Raw genomic sequence first — 16652 nt, 5'->3', positions numbered from 1 at the left:
TTGGCAGAGGTGTGATCTTTCCGAGTTGTAGTAAGTGGATTTCTTGTCCAGAGTGAAAAGCAGTTGTACTGTTCCTGGTCTACTACGCTGTAATCAACTCTTACACATCATTACACAAATTAAATGTGAGAGGAACTCAATTTTGTTTATTTACTGCCAAATACTAATCACACTAGACATTAAGAGGGAAGGGGATTTGTGTCATTTATTCAAACGCATAGCTGTGAAAATGCATTAAGAACAAGGTGAGAGGAAATATGCAATCTCTAAATAATAAGGCACCTCTTAGTTAATCAGGAACACTCCTCTTTTGCTTTCAGGGCCAGTTATTGTGCACCATCAGGCCAATTTAGAGTTTTTTTGGAAAATGAGATGCTGAATATCCGTGTGTTGCATGATATTATGTGAGCAAATGGACGCAGACCAGTCTACAGTCACGTTATCAGGAGGTCATAACAGCTGCAGCCATGATTATTCTCTCCGAACGATTTTGTCTCTTATTTCAGTATTTTTACAAACACATTACTGTCAAACTGACTGAGCTGCTGCGACCTTGGTAGAAATGCCTCTATATTTACTGTGAGTATATCAGAGTGTTTAAGGATCAATTAAGTGTGTGCGCCTGAGTGTGTGTGCGTGTTTGTGGGTCAGAGTCCTAAGCAATGCCTATCATCTGAGAGGCTTTGAGCCATCAATGACTAATGTGTCAGTCTGTCACAGTCAAGGACCTACCATATGGTGCCAGCCCCCCATTTTAAACTAATGGGTGGGCTGGGGGAAACAGCAGAGCTAACGAACACTTAGTTACCAAGCCAATGTAACTCTGGTAGGGATGCAAATGTTAAGTAGTTTCCTTAATCAATCATTGGTAACATTAGCGATTAAAGATTGATAACTCATGAAAGATTCTTAAGTATAAAATGTTTTCCTTGATTCCTATTTTTAACTGACATGAGCACTTTCATTGATGATAAGAGTGGCCTCAGACTGTTTTGGGTGGCGCAGGGGTAAAGCGACGCAGTGGCCACCTCTCCCAGGAAGCCCTCCAATTACCACCCAGCAGCGCGAGGTGTCTGGTTGACTCATCAGGACACGTGACACCCACGAGGAAGCTCATAGATTTGAGGCACTCTGTCTTTTTCTGGCAAGTCCCGTGTCTCTGCCTTCGTGACTTTTAATCTAATATTTTCCTTTCCCATCACCTCCTTTTATCTCCCTTCCTCAGTTTGTTTCTCCTAAATTGAAAGTAATTCCACAGATATCGACCAAGAGACACTGGGGTAGAGGAGAGGGTGGGGGGTTTTTTTCTTCCTTTTTACTGTATTGCCTTTTAACTCAGCATCTTCTTTGTATGAGAGTCAGAGGCAGCTGATGTGACCTAACCTTGCCACCACATGGTGACTACAGTGCCAACCCTACTTGCATTCCTGCTGATGACACGCCGGCCATGACAGTCCATCAGCTTCTCTCCCTGGTAGGAGGCACTCCGGTGCTCTTTTGTTTTCCCTACTTAAATCTCCCCAAAGTCACTTTCAAGGTCTGTGTTTAATAATCAGCTATAGCAAGGAGATACGTCGCAGGTCAAGCTAGCTAACATACTAATACAGTGGCTGATTCAGTCACTGTTGCCCCAAAACACATTGCCATTATTTAATATCTACGAAGTTCAGAATTATAATGTCTACCGTTTCAAATCTCATAAATAAACTTTAACTAACTTGGACATATGGTGACATCATCTCCTAGAAGTTCCATTCATATACGACTATATAGGTTCTGTAGGAAACTTAATTGTTTATTCCCTGATTATTTCTTTCTGGTACGTTGAAGAAGTCAGTAAACTATCTCTCCGACAGCCACTCATCTGATCAGACAAGGTGTTTACAGTCTTTGGTTTAGGTCTCCTTCCCTTCATCATTATTGCTTATACCAGGACCAGCGGTAACTTGCTGCTCAGCATGACTAGACGTGACAACAGCCTGCTCTCTGGTTGTCAATGACTTCTTGCCACCACCTTCACCTACGAGTTTAAACGATGAATCAGACAGCGTCGGTCCTCGTGCATTGTTAATTTATAGTCACGGGGAGGAAGTTAATAATTCAAGAAGGCATCATTGGATTCAAAATTAGCCCCCGAGTGAAGAATGAGTCATCAAACAGCTATAAACATTTAGCAGGAGGAGAAATACAGAGATTTTTATAAAATAACCCTATAAAAATACTAAGATATAGTTTTTTCAACATACATTTGGTGACAAAAGATAAATGAAATAATAACACAGGGACAGGGAGTAAAACTGGGAGATATATTTTTCATCTAAAAGGGCATTTAAGAGGAACATGCCACAATTAGACTGTAGGACATGAAAGACACTTCAATTTTTTATAAATTCTTGTGAATGAGGATAAAATAAGAAAAAAAAATGCTATAAGACGTTAGAAATAGAATGATTTTTAATGATTTTTTATATTTTTGTATATCCTGAGTGTATTTTGTGATGCTCATAGACACACTATTCAGCAATTAGAGCCAGCATGTTGCATTGATATATGCTGTATAAAATAATTATATTCTTAACATTTAGGGACCAATATACAAAATGCATTTCCTGACAAATCCCCACGTTTTTCTTTTTGGAGCTAATTCAGAACCAGTTCTTTCTAACAAACCCTTCCGCTGAGTCTGTCATTAGAGGTTACATGAACGTTTTTTTTACTATGGTGAATCACTGTGCCCCCTGTGCCTGACCCGCACTGTCTGAAAGGTTAGCAGTGACGACAGAAGCTATGTCTAAAGCGCTCACCAGGACTTCCTCCGGCAAACAGAACCTGCGGCTCATGAGGCAGTTTCATCGATAGAGCCCTCGGCCCCGTTCGAACCTCGCAGAAGCGAATGTGGCAGCCATGCACAATGGAGAACAGATGTGGTATATGGTCGGGGTAATATAGTCTTAGTCTGCCTCTGCTGCACCTGATGATATGGAGCCAAAAGAGGCATTTGTCAAATGCGATCAGGTGTGATGGAGCGGGGATGGAGAACGAGGGGAGGGAGTGGGGGGGCTGAACAGCTTGGACCCTGCCAAACTCTCTTCAGAGCATCAGCTGCAGGGCGACAAAGACCACCCCTACTCGAGGACAGCTCTTTTCTCAAAGGAGAGTATCGCTTACAACAAATCCTAATTACAGAGGAGAGGGCTTCAAAATCAAACCATTGCACATTTGAGAATATTTAAACTGTGGGTGATTTACTGCGCACGCTGAAATGTTAGGCTCAACAAAGGTCCCCCTCAAATGCACAATTTATTCCTAAAATACCATAAGGTCAGATTTTAATCAAAGGTAAGAAACACTCAATTCTTCATTTCTGTGTGAACTATGGCGTTATCTCCCTTCTGCTGCTCTTTTCTGAGCCTATAAAAAAGATCCACAAGGTCAGAATAAAGGCCAGTCCAGTCCCCTGAGTCGGGCACTTGAATGGAAAGTCTGAATCTGATTTACAGTTTGGCCACATGTGCAAGCTGCCAATGACTGGGCAGTCAGCCAGCCTGAGTGGGAGAGGAGAGGAGTGTGTCAGCGAGGCTGCAGGTAGTAATGAATGCCGGCCTTGTCTCAGTACTCAGAGAACAAAAACTGTGTTTTTTTTTTATATACTAACACAATTATACTATTAACACAAAGCAATAATAAATGCTACATGTTAGTATACGGAAATTAACTGTTGAGAGATCAGATCTATGTACATCATCAACCTTTTTGGCTTGGATCACCAAACCAGCCTCTGCCGCCTGTGTTGCACTTCTAAACCCCCCATTCGTAATGACGCGTTCATCTCCTTTATGTAAGGGTTAGATTGCATCTCTCTCACATGTGTTTTATCCTCAAACCAGATGGCAATGTGGTAATTTACATAAATGATTCCTAATTAAAAGAGGCACACCATTGGTGGATAATTTGCAATAAACCATTTATTTTTTCCCCCGACTTTGCCAAAGCAAAACATTAAACCGATACCCAATATACGAACATAATTCTGATATACGCGTCATTTTGTTAATTCAAATCTGTTGCACCATGGGATGAAACTGGTGCTGTTAAAAATACCATTCACACTCTAAAAAAGTGCTTCCGTGTGTTCATAAAGATTCTTCTTTTAGGGTAGTTACTGTCTAAATGAAGGAAGAAATTATAAAAATGAATGGTTAGAGTCACAAAGATAATGACTATGAGCCATAAACTTACATAAACTGGCTGTATAAATTCAAGGTAAAGATACCGTATTTCTATTGAACATCTGCAAAAGCCCTAAATTTTATATTCATACCAAAACAACCTAATATGATCCACAAATGTTGCTTCAGGAGATCCTGCCCAGTTAATCATAAGGTCAGTATGTTGGCCAAAACAAGGCTATTAAAGGTATCATATCAGCAAATATGGCAATAAACACAAAATGTATTAGAGGAATGCCAAAGAGCAATAACAAGTTTATTTTTCAACTGTAAAATGTCCTGAAAATCCTTCATCAAAATCCCCAAATAAAATTATATATAAATGTGTTATATATATACTGTACTATACATAGTGTGAGTCATGTCTGCACATAGACAGTGCATTAAACTACGTCCAGGACACTGAGCGTTCAGTAACTCAATGCAGCCACGTGGTCACCTCCAGTGTAGCATGTTCAGGCACTTCTTCTCAAACACGGGCATCTGAGGTGTGCAAACACTCACTGGCATCACCACAACTCAGACTGGCACACAGCTACGGTTTGGTTGGCTCGGTGGCAGCAGGGGCACATCGGGGCCAGCAGGGCACGCCGCCACATCTGGACTTTACATTAGGGCCAGCTCCTCATATTGAACAAAATGTCATGTACATGCTTTAAATGAGCAAACTATGGGCAGTAAAGGCGCTGAATAAAAGCTCTACAAACACACAGTGTATTTACCTTGTGATCATTCTTTCTCTGGAATACATAATGGGAACGGTGCGTCTCTTATGGAAAGTGTTTGCTCGCTGTGTTTGAGTTAAAGTAGACACATTTTCATGTCTATTAAGATGTGTCATGTTTTCAGCTTGTCACTTCTATTCACCCGACATTTCTGCATTAAACAAGGTTTGAGCCAAAGTGATACAGCACAAGCAGATGGTCCAAATGACAATTACTTCCCAAGTCTACAAAAAACACACTCAATTCAAATGCATGCACACAAAATATAGCAGCTTCTATTTCTTGATAGGCTCAGTTTTTCCACCTGAAAATAACTTTATTATACCCTCGCGTTGCCGGAAGACAAAGATGATTTAATGCAATCAAACCATCACTTGAGGATAATACCACCTGTCCATTTTGTGTTCTCCTCATATTACATTCAAATAAAAATTCTGATCAAATCAAACTCTAAGACACAGTTTGCTCACTAAGGTTTAAAGATGTGCTTCCATCATCTGAGGCCATAGCGATTGTCGTCTGTGCTACCGCAAGAGGAAAAGGAGGAAACTGGGAAGAAAAGCAGTGACACTAATGTGGTCACACCAATTCAATGAAATACAATTTATGCCCACAACTGTCAGTGAGAGGGAACATTAACATATTACTGTCTATCATGCAACACAAAACAAAACAGCTGCCTTGACCTCCACCACTAGAGGGAGAAATAAGCTGATTTACTTCAAAAGAGAGTCAGGTATGTGATATAATGTTATATTAAAACTATCATGAAATATGGTTATTGGTGACCCTTTTTTTTTCCCTGTGACTGCTCAGCCGTGTACTGACACACCTTTTCAGCCGACATAATTTCATTTCCGTGGGTAATTCGCCTTTAAAAAGGATGACTGCTCCTTGGTGGCTTTAACAATGTGTGTTCAGCTGAAGAGACTGACGCTGGGCTGGCAGTGGGCTTATCAAAAACAAGTTGAGGCAACCCTCCAGGAGGCGAGATGGAGACGAGGATAAAATCCATGCTTCTGCTCAACTAACCATCAAACCTAATTACATGCGGATGGGACTTATGGGCCACATGTTGGGTTCAAAGTTTCCTGATCAGGAAGTGGCTTGGGAGGGCGCTTTGGTTTGTGTAAGTGTGTGTGTGTGGGTGGGTGGGTGGGTGGGTGAGCGAGAGAGGAAGAGAGAGAGAGAGAAAGAGAGAGAGACAGAGCGAGAGCCTGGTCAATGTGTCCGTGACCAAAAGATTAGGCGGAGAGACAAGACTTGGTGGCAGATCTTGGCTCCGCGCCATTAGTTCAATCAAGCAGACTTATTTAGCTTTTAGACAATTCGACCAGAACCCTGAGATACCACTTCGCAAAATAAGCTAAAGATTATTCAAGGCATGGCAGCTAAGATAGGGATCCGTTGTCACTCTCCAGCATCTCATGCGCCCCCGCTCACTACATTATTCCTTTTCTAAGTGCACAGTTTAGAAAGCACACACACACGCGCGCAAACAAACGAAGCCACAGAAACCACGGTATATCAGACACTGAGGTCAGCAGAGAAAAGGTAAATGTAATGACTGCCATGGAGACACACAGGTACACACACTTGTGAAGGGCTAACAGTATTCATGGAAATGCATTGCCTTATATATAACCGTTAAAACTTAAAATACAGTTTCAAGGGGCATACCTCTATCCCTCTATCTCCAGGAGATTTCTGTTTTACTAGGAAAATATCTCAATTACTTAATTACTGATCACATCCCCCCGTCTTTAATTGGGTTCGATTTAGGTAAAAAGCAGGATGATTGTTTTGGTAAACAAGTAACAAAATCAGCCGCAAGCTTCTTTCAACCACCACATAAGGGATTAGAAGAAAAAAAAAACAGAGGATATTTGCTCTCGTTGGTATTGGCAACATTTATTGAGGGCATCTCTAAAGCTGGTGTCCAAAATAAAGTTTACCTAAAAGACCTTTCGTTAACACAACACTAATAAAATGAGAAAATCATTTTGACTAATTTTATGTTTGATTGAAAATTCTTAATTGTTTTGTACGGTGTTCAAGCCTCCTTCTGTGCCTGAGAATCCAATTAATACTTTGATTGGCTCTATTAACTAAACACACATTCAAATATAATACGGATAAGTGGACTCATTTTAAACCAATAATGTGAGGGACATAATCAGTGGTCAATTTACATCTGACTCAATGTTCTTCGCGATGCAACAGTGAACATGTACATTCTAAGATGTCCCTCTCTGTTAAGTACAATAGATGAGATGCTATGTGTGTGTGGAATGTGTGTTGGCAATATAATTAAACTAATTAATACAAACCCATTTGGTGAATACTTGTATTCCTCTCTCCCAAACAAATCCCAAGATGTGCTGCTATAATTGCAGCTTTTTTTTTGTGCCAGATGTTTAAGTAAACTACATGTTAGCAACTTTAATCTATTAGCTTGTGGTTCATCAGATTGCAGTGTTGGATGGCCCATCACTGGGGTCCAGACATAAATACTAAATTGAAATGCTTATGGTCACATGAGGAGAAATATCAATAACCTCACTTCGGCCAGATTGCCAATTTTCTTTGGGTTAAAATTTGACAAAAACCTCCTAGAGGTTGAACCCGAATGACTTTTGTTTTTTTCTTGTGCCATCAGCTGGTCAAAATGTCACTTGTTCAATGTAATATCTCAACATCTCCTTGATATAATGGCACAAGAATGTTCTAAGGACAGTCATGGTTACCAGATGATGAATCCTACGTACGTGTGTTATCTTCTGGTTATTAATCTATCAACAAGAGGTGATACGTTAAATTCGCCAGCATTTTGTCATTGTGGAAATGTTGGTGTTAGCATTTAGTTTAAAGCATCTCTGTTCACAACTTAGATTATGTTTATGCACACCTGAGCTGCAACAGCAAATATGTTTTGTTTATACTCACACATTTGGGAAAAGATTGTGGTGTAGTTTCACATAGAAAATGTCTGACAAAGTGTTTATTTCATTTTAAAAACAAACCCCAATCCGTCCCTAATGTTAACCAAATCGCTTTTTTTCGCTTTAACCTGACCAGAGACAGGCCTGTGGACGTGAACCCTGGTGTGACCATCATGCACTTACATGGCACCCACCACTGCTATTAATAAATGTAGTGCTTCATTTTTAAAAATAACATTACCTCTGAACCTAATCCAGCCAGTGATTGCATTTCCCACAAAACATACTGTACTTGCTGTTGCAGTTTAGTTGTATATACTGTAAAGGTCATAGTGTGGCAGTTGACTCATCTCATTCTGACAACAATAAAGATATAAATGCTGCCAAAGTGAGCAAAGGATGGAAACAAAGCTGGAACTCACCATCACATATTTGACCAAAACTAAAAAATGTTCTATTGAAATTACTCTAATTTGGTTCACTCTGCTCCAGGTAAATACTACTGGATGTAATGAGTCTATCACAACCAATGTTAGATTTTACAATGACGTCGCAATGAAACCTAAAATAATTGTTTCTAACTAGTGTTTTAAGATGGTGGATGACTTTAAGGCCTTGCATCTGGGTAATCAGACACTTCTAATGTAGCTGAGAACATCCAGACACACATAAGGACACACAGGCATAAGCAGTAAGTGTTTCAGATGAGTGAAACCTTTGAGACTTCATTAGCCCTTCACTTTAGACCACAGAACATTGTGTATATGTCCATGTGAGAACATTTACCCGGTGATTTGAAGAAGGCTATGCGATGTGTGGGAGGCACTCATGACGTGAGTTGGAGCTGCCTGTGGTCCTGGCCACATTGCAGTAGGTGGCTGAAGAAGTACACGCAGTGAGCTACTTGAAGTCATTTTTTTTCCCCAACACTTAAACTGAAGTCACATTGTTCTATATAAAAAAGAAAAAAAGACACACTGTCATTATTGTGGATTAACAGTCAATCACAGCAAATGCTCGGTGCAGAGTAGAGGATATTATTGAACCTCTTGTCGACTGCATGGGAGGCCAGGGAAGGGAACTAGTTCTAACACTCACATTCAGCTGTACGTCTTTCTTTCTTGCTTATACTGACTGCAAACTGGCAGTTCTTTTGCAAGATCCACTGCTGGAGATGGCAAAGAAGACTGTCACAATGTTCTACTGACACGTTCAACTGTTTCTTTTCCCGTTTACTGTAACCCTCGAAAATGTGAATAAAGCATCAAAGTTGCAGTTAAACCTCAAGCATGTCTTTAGTCATCACCTTGCTGGTTAGGCATTTGGGATGAATCGATAAAGGCGGCTGCAAAAATACCTTTAGCAAATGTCTCAAGATCTATGAAGCTCTAGTTAGCTCAGATGTACGAGGAGCATTGTGCACTGTCATCATTTGAGCTGAACTGATGTCAGCTGCCTGTTCTCCAGGTGGTGCTGAGTCATGTGTCATGATCTCTGGTTTCTAGGAGCTCTAATGTTGGGGGCGGGGGGGGCGGGCGCATGGAGCACTGACAACCCTCTGTTAAGAAAAAAGAACTGTCTGATGAGAATGAAAAGGGTTATTTGGGCTGAAAAGCAGTTTCGCATCCTTTTTAAAAGCCTATCAGGTGAAAGCTGAAATTTGACACCATCATTTTGTTTCTCATTTGGCTGTGGCAGGCAAAGACAGAGTTTCTGTCACTCAGAGGCCGGCGTTGTCTTCTGCGGACCTCGACTCTAATATGCTTGTCTCTACTCGTCTTAAAACATGCATTTGAGTCATAGCAGGGAAATTGCTATCCAAATCGCTATCTCTTGCTATTTCTCAATCTCTTTATAGAAATATATGTATTATATCTACCAATTCCCGACCAACAAACACAATAATCCACCATATATATATATATATATATAATATCTTCTTTTGAGGCCTTGTGTACACTACTAGAGTCATTTTTTTGAATTGATAGTTTTCCGTCTGTCTGCACGACTTTTGTGTTAAACGATATCTCCATCCAGTCAAGAACATGCTCAAACAAGTATGCCGGGCCAGTAGGTGGCAATAATCTCTGCTTCAACGATCTATCAAATAACGGAGAAGAATGCTGCGGTCCAAGTAATGTTGGGCGAGGCAGATGCCTGTGAATGCAGGTAATGTTGTGCAGTGATGCTAAATAAAATTTTGCTGAAAACTTGTAATTGGACCAAACAGTGCTAACCAAAAGTAGAGGAACCTTTGTATAGCTGCCATTGTTGTGACATAACGCAGATTTGCGTGTGGATGCAGATGAAAAGGTTTGTTTTGCAAAATATCCGCACTAGTGTGGACAGGGCGTGATTCGATTCTGAGCCAAAACCTAAGAGAAGTATTTAACACTTTGTCAATTTCTGAAAGCAATCCATCGGATCTCCCATGCAGTAATGTACCGCCGGGCTCCTATCCTTCCAAACCCATGCCAATCTTTAGAGCACACATACGGGATATATCAATACATTTTTTTCCATCCACGTGGGAAATAAACTCTTTGAATCTTGGAAGTGTTCTCCCACATAGAATTCCCTGAGGAGTGTGGTTTGCAAGGCTGAGGTGGAGGCGTCCACCTCCACACCAATCTGATGGTGAGACTGCTGCAAATTACTCATGACACTTCCTCTGATGACATTTTTCGACTGCCTCCCTGTTGAATGGCATCTCTACCCCCCACCAATACATCCATCCACCAACACCCTACCCCAACACACACATTAATTCCCCCCTTTATTCGTGTCACAATAGCACAGCAGAGATTGCTGCCTCCTGCCTTCACCTGATTGACCCCTTTGAGCAGGTGCTGGATCTGATCCAATCACAGTCAATCTTCTTTAAACATTTCATTCTTTAAGCAGAACAGGGGCTCAAAATTCCATCATTCAATGACCCGATCAGTCGCCGATAACACAATCAAGCCAATCCCGGCTTATCCCGAGGGAGCCATTTCAGGAGGGACAGCTGGGAGATGAGACTACAGACTTACAGAAAGGTGTCAATCTCCCCTGAGCCACCGCTCTCTTTGTGAGCCGCCTATACGCCACAGCACTGGGTTGTTGGAGGAGCCCATCAGATAGGTATTTCTTAGGATCAGCAATAGTCAAAGATCAATTGGATTTTTTTGTTACAGGTCTAATCCTTTAAGTAAAAATGCAGTAACCTGTAGCGAAGACACTCGCATTTACACTCACATTTGCTTTCTCACGGAAAGAAAGACACGCTCGCAAATAAATGATGTGAATACTATAGCTCAATTCTTCAGCGGCCATTTAAAAGGTACTCTATTGGAAATGTTGCTGGGCCACTGGGCAAATAAAGGTCAAGGGGGATATGAAATAGTTTGTCTAACTGGCCCTTTCCCCCTGTGTGTCCCTGCAGAAGCGTGGCCGTATCCACATTCATAGCCAATTCATTTATATTGCTCTGCCCTTCTCGCGGCTGGTCTCAGTCACTAAGTGCAAGTGACTGCAATGAGATTGAAGCCCCTGGCTAAATCTCCACTGTAAGGCACATGCTCCATCAGTGCTGCTCTGATCACTCCTTCTAATCACTGGAACCAGACTATATCCTTTGCTGATTGGCTAAGTCGCAGCAGAGAGGAAACAATCACAGAATGTCAGCGGATGATGGACACCGAGACGTCGGTGTAGTGGTGGTGGTCACTGTGAGCTACCATGTAAATGGCATGCAAATGTGCACCTGCACTAGCGGGAGGAGTGGAATGAAGGACTGTAGCCTTTTGATTAGGTTCTTTACGCTCATGTTAAGTTTTTTTTTTCTACATCAATCATCACCACATTTGCTATTTGACACAAGTGTGTATTTGAGTTTTGCTTCCTTCAAAGCTCGCATCATGTTGAAAGTGCACTTAACGTCCAACTTCACAGATTGCAAGTAAAGCCCTGTCTACTGTATGTGTTGCCACATAAGGTTAGGGCAAATCTCAAGTCCAAGTCTTTAATGAGACAAAGCAACTTTACAACAGCAGCATATTGCAAAAAGGTATAATTCTGGTCAATATATTACATTATTTATGAGTTTAAATACCTGGAAACCACCAGTTCTGTTAAGGGCCCAAGTTCTAGTCGTAAAATGAATTTAAACAGTCTTTAGAGATGGTCAGACAGAGTTATTTCTCTGCCATTTATAAAATCTAAGGCTGTGCAAAATGTCAGCTGTGGTATTAGGTTACCAGAGCCCCAGAACAAATTTCCTGCACTAACAAAGGAATATTTTTGTGATGCTTTTATGATTTCATTTCTTCCCCTCATCTGCTTCCTCTCAGTGAAAGTATGAGAGAAGTATGCAGTCGCTTCCTTGGCCGGAGGTGAATCACCGCAGAGACGGCTGCTGTAGGAGAGGACAGGGCACTCTCACATATCTTACCAGTGTCCTCCAACAGGTGTCATCAGTCTTACAGTCACAATTCATGACTGATTTAGTTTTTTTTCCACCACAAGACCATTCTCTCATCTTAGGACTCTGTAGTGACCTTTCTATCCCTACTTGTATCCCTCCTGGTTCAGGAGCAGTGAAAGGGTTAAGCTCCTCCTCACCCTCCTCTCACCCTTCCTCCTCCACCTCCCATTCAGCTCCACCTCCAGGATCTGGCTCTGGACCAGTGGAGCATGAGAACCAGGACAGCCTGGACATAAAGGGGCGATTGTGGCAATCCAGCGACATGGAAGCAAGTGGCTCTGATGAAACTAAAAGTCAGCGCTAAGCATGCTCACCAAAGGACAGGAGTGAAGGAGCAGAGTCAGTGAGCAGGAGATGCTTCAGCTTAGCCAAATAAAGGCACTATGAGATACACTCAAAGCTGATTACAATAAACCAATGAGGAAGCATTAGCCACCTGAGCTAATTATGCCTTAAATTGCTATGAGAGCTCCTCTCATGCCCGGGCAGGGCTCTACCGGTTCGTCACATCCAAATTTATAAAGGTGTCATCACACATCCTCCCGTCTTTAATCAAGTCCGAGCCTCAGTGGGACATAACAGGGTGGTAGGTGTTTTGTTAACAGGTGTTAGATTTATTGGAAAGTAAGAGGGCAACTCATTCCATATTTCCACAAAGCGCTGGTGCAGCGTGATGGAAGGACGTCACTTTACCCACAGGAAAAGTGTATTATTTATTAAGATCTTCCAACCAAAGTAAATCCACTATAACACAATGAATTTCAAATACACAAGATCTGCTGCTCTGAAACTTATCCTGACATTTGGCCAAACAGTGTCAATAGGCTATATAAGAATTGTTGTGATATTAGTCAATTCATTATTTTGTTTATTAAATATTAAATCGTAAGGAACAAATGTCAAATATTTGTGTGTTTCCAAGGCTCTAAAAGTATTTGATACTTTCTTTTTTACACATGATAATATAACTGAGTTCCTTTGGATTTTGGATTTGGTCAGACAAATAAATACTGTACTTATGTAGATTTCTTCAATATCTGGAAAAGATAATCTAAATTGTAATAATCACATTAATCAATGCAACAACAAAAATTTGCAGCCCTAAATGTATATTAAGACTTTCTGCATAATATATACTAATACTATAAAATAAAAAGTAAATAAAATGTAAAACATATTTTCATTGTAGTTACCTGCATATGCTATTTTTGCTTGATTATAAAAGTAGTAAATACCATATAATATGTAGTTATTATTAAAAAAGGAAAAACAATGTTTTCACTGTGGCTACCTGTGTGACAATTTCTGCTAATGATGCAAACCACAGACAAAGGTAACAGTGAGAAGAAAACTGCATTAAAATGCTTATAAATTATGCACATTGCAAACAACATTATCAGTTAAAAATAGCAAGAGCATGTCGACCAGTGAGGCTGACATACGAGCGGGGGAAAATGCGATCGCTGTAAGCCAGCATTGTCTTTTCTTACAATTTTTAAGTGCACATAATAGCACAAACAGCACACTGATTAATTTGACTTTATTGCGAGACAGAAATAGCAGCAGCCTCCAGTGAAGAGTCCTTGAATATAAAGGGAGGCCAGGCAGTGCTGATAAGATTGTCTCATCTGGCTCGCAGGGCTTAGGTGCAGTGTGCTGCCAGAGAGCGGGAAAAAAAATAGAAGGCAGGATGTGGCTACTATTGGGCAGGTAATAGGATCCATCTGAGGTGCATTAAAATCGGTCAAACACAACCACACTTCAGCTCCATTCAAATGACTATTACAATCACTTCAAATGCACACCTTAAGCGTGTACCACGGGCGCAAAAAAACAAAAACCGGGGGGCTCCCACTCCGGAGCGGCTCCTCTGAAGTTGCGCCAGGCTCGGGGCATGTGCTCTTTCCTAATGGTGACGGCTGGGAGAGTGGCAGTGAGACTGATGTGCATGAGAGCTGTCAGCCTCTCGCCATAACAAACGCCACCCCCTACCCCCCCACCCCTGACAGAATGGAGACAGAAGGAAGGGGATGAGGCAGGAGGGGAGTGGAGGGGAGGGGAGGTGTGGAGGTTACAGACTGAACCTGTGACCCAATTGTGGCCACACCAGCTGTTTCCCCTTGCACTGCCTCCCAACCACCGCCATCTCTGCAGACCACATCCTGCTAATTGACCTATGCTGCACGCGCACACACACACACACACACACACACACACACACACACACACACACACACACACACACACACACACACACACACACACACACACACACACACACACACACACACACACACACACACACTGAGAGCGAGCGAGGGTACTTGCTAAAACATATCAGTGAAATAGCTTGTTCCAAGTGAGGAGGAATATTTGCTGGTGCTTTAAGCTGTAGTTGCCTGATGATTGATAAGTGCTTCAAACATACTTCCCACAAATGTAAATGAGTAGCTGCCCTGCCACCATGCTGGCTAATGTCCCCCTTGACACGGAGACAGACAGACAAACTGATGACTGACACACTTACTGCAACCAAGATCCTATGGAGGGGAAACTCAATTAATTGGTTTTCCCTTCTATGGATAAGTCCTCTGAGTGGTGTGTGTGTGTGTGTGGCGATAATGGTAGGTTGCAGTGACAGGCAGGTTATTTAATAAATCCCTGGGAATGTGAAAGGCAGAATGGAAGGACACACGCAGAACCGTACCTCGTTTTGCTCTGCATCTTGTCTGCCACAGCCTTCAACATCTACTCTGATTTCCTTTTTCACTGAAGACACTCAAACCTGCTCGTTCCACACACACACACACACCCCTAATCATGCACCCACATAAATACACTTAATCGCTGACACACTCACGCATGGCAAGAGCAGTATGGCAGACACATCCAAGCATGCACAAGTAGGCTATAAAAGCACATGCAGAAACATGCACAAAACTCTCGCTCAATCAGTCTGATTTGTTGGTTTCCTCCTAAGCATTTGAGGATTCCTCAAGGAGGGAAAAAACTTTGTATAATCAAGTCAATTATGTCATTCAATCAAGTCAAAAATCATTTCAAGCCTTTCCTCAGATCAAATGATTGCGAAGTCGTGCTGGATATTTGCTCGCTGCGTTCTATTGTGCAAATAAGGTGCCTTTATTTGGAACGGCAGACCAGGACACTGTGAGGTCTTCACTCCACTTTCCAGAAGGAAAAAAAAAGAGCAAAAAAAACAAAGTCCTTCACCGCACACAACACTGGGTTTTATAGGGGAAAGGTGGTTGCATATTGTCAGTTTCTATTAATTTATAACAGCTCTTTTGTCTCCTTCAGGACATGGTACATTATGTGCCCATGAAAAATCCATCCTCAGTGAAATTGTTTAAACTCAAGGTCAAGTGCTGATGTTAGAGGAACTGTATCAGCTGAAGGTGACCTTGACTGATGTGGAATATGACATGAGGGAAATGGATCTGCGCTCAGTGTGGGGAAATTATCTGTGAAATGCTGCCACTGTATCAAAGCCTGTTTGTGTGTGCACGCCCGTGTGCATGCGTATATGTCAGCATGTGCATTTGTGTGTGTGTGTGTGCGTGTGTGTGCATGTGTGTGTGTGTGTGTGTGTGTATACTATGCATGTCCTTGTGTATCAGAGTGTGCATATATGCCTCACACAGCTGGGGGTATTGGTCATGAGAACAGCATGTAGAAACTGCCTCAGCAGCCAAAAAAACCCAGCTGAATATGAATGAAGTGGGTGCGATTTTTCTTTCAGAACCCCCTGGAATAACATTTTCACAATATCAGAACCCCAACTTTGATTCCAATCTGCTTTTTGATATTAACGTCATGCCACATTCGATAAGAAAAACATTCCCCCTTTTTTTTTAGGGGGGGGTGAATGTCATGGCAATTGCTTGTTTGCTCTGCACACACAATGCATGTTGTTGATCGTGCATGGCGAGTGTGCAGCCGTTGCCATTTTCTTCCGCTGTGTTCTTGACGGAATGTATTTGTCTTACTGTCAGGAAAAGAGCCAGAGTGGGGCTGGCTGGTTTCTTTTAAAGCTCAAATTAGTGTTGGCTACTGCCGGAGCGCTGGCCGTGTGGTCTGAGCGGCAGTGAAACTGTTGGGGAGCGATGGCGGCTTGCTGTACACTGATTGTGAAGCTTTAATGAATCAAATTAACATCTGTTTTGCCTTATCGTAATGATTATAAGATGGAAATTTGAGTTGTTGAAATGAATCTAGCGTCCAACTACACAGTGGAATCAAAAGAGGGCTGAAATCTGCTTATTGGGACAAC

The 16652-nt window shown here is 41.7% G+C and overlaps 1 protein-coding gene across 15 annotated transcripts in view; it reads right to left on the bottom strand.

Annotated features, from left to right (window-relative positions):
- msi2b (musashi RNA-binding protein 2b) overlaps positions 1–16652 on the bottom strand; it is a 250492-nt gene that overhangs the window by 159429 nt on the left and 74411 nt on the right. The window lies entirely within an intron of this gene.

Source organism: Hippoglossus stenolepis, chromosome 15, assembly GCF_022539355.2.
Source record: "Hippoglossus stenolepis isolate QCI-W04-F060 chromosome 15, HSTE1.2, whole genome shotgun sequence".
Lineage (NCBI taxonomy): Eukaryota > Metazoa > Chordata > Actinopteri > Pleuronectiformes > Pleuronectidae > Hippoglossus > Hippoglossus stenolepis.
This window is presented reverse-complemented; position numbering and strand designations above follow the sequence as displayed.